Source organism: Bison bison, unplaced genomic scaffold, assembly GCF_000754665.1.
Source record: "Bison bison bison isolate TAMUID 2011002044 unplaced genomic scaffold, Bison_UMD1.0 scf7180017864034, whole genome shotgun sequence".
In the NCBI taxonomy this organism is placed as follows: Eukaryota; Metazoa; Chordata; class Mammalia; order Artiodactyla; family Bovidae; genus Bison; species Bison bison.
The window spans coordinates 2,228,587-2,228,989 of NW_011494606.1; positions in this window are offsets into that span (position 1 = coordinate 2,228,587).

Here is a 403-nt window from a genome sequence, read left to right on the forward strand (position 1 = left end):
TCAGATATGCAGATGACACCACCCTTATGGCAGAAAGTGAAGAGGAACTAAAAAGCCTCTTGATGACAGTGAAAGTGGAGAGTGAAAAAGTTGGCTTTAAAGCTCAACGTTCAGAAAACGAAGATCATGGCATCTGGTCCCATCACTTCATGGGAAATAGATGGGGAAACAGTGGAAACAGTGTCAGGCTTTATTTTCTTGGGCTCCAAAATCACTGCAGATGGTGATTGCAGCCATGAAATTAAAAGACGCTTACTCCTTGGAAAGAAAGTTATGACCAACCGAGATAGCATATTGAAAAGCAGAGACATTACTTTGCCAACAAAGGTCCGTCTAGTCAAGGCTATGGTTTTGCCAGTGGTCATGTATGGATGTGAGAGTTGGACTGTGAAGAAAGCTGAGC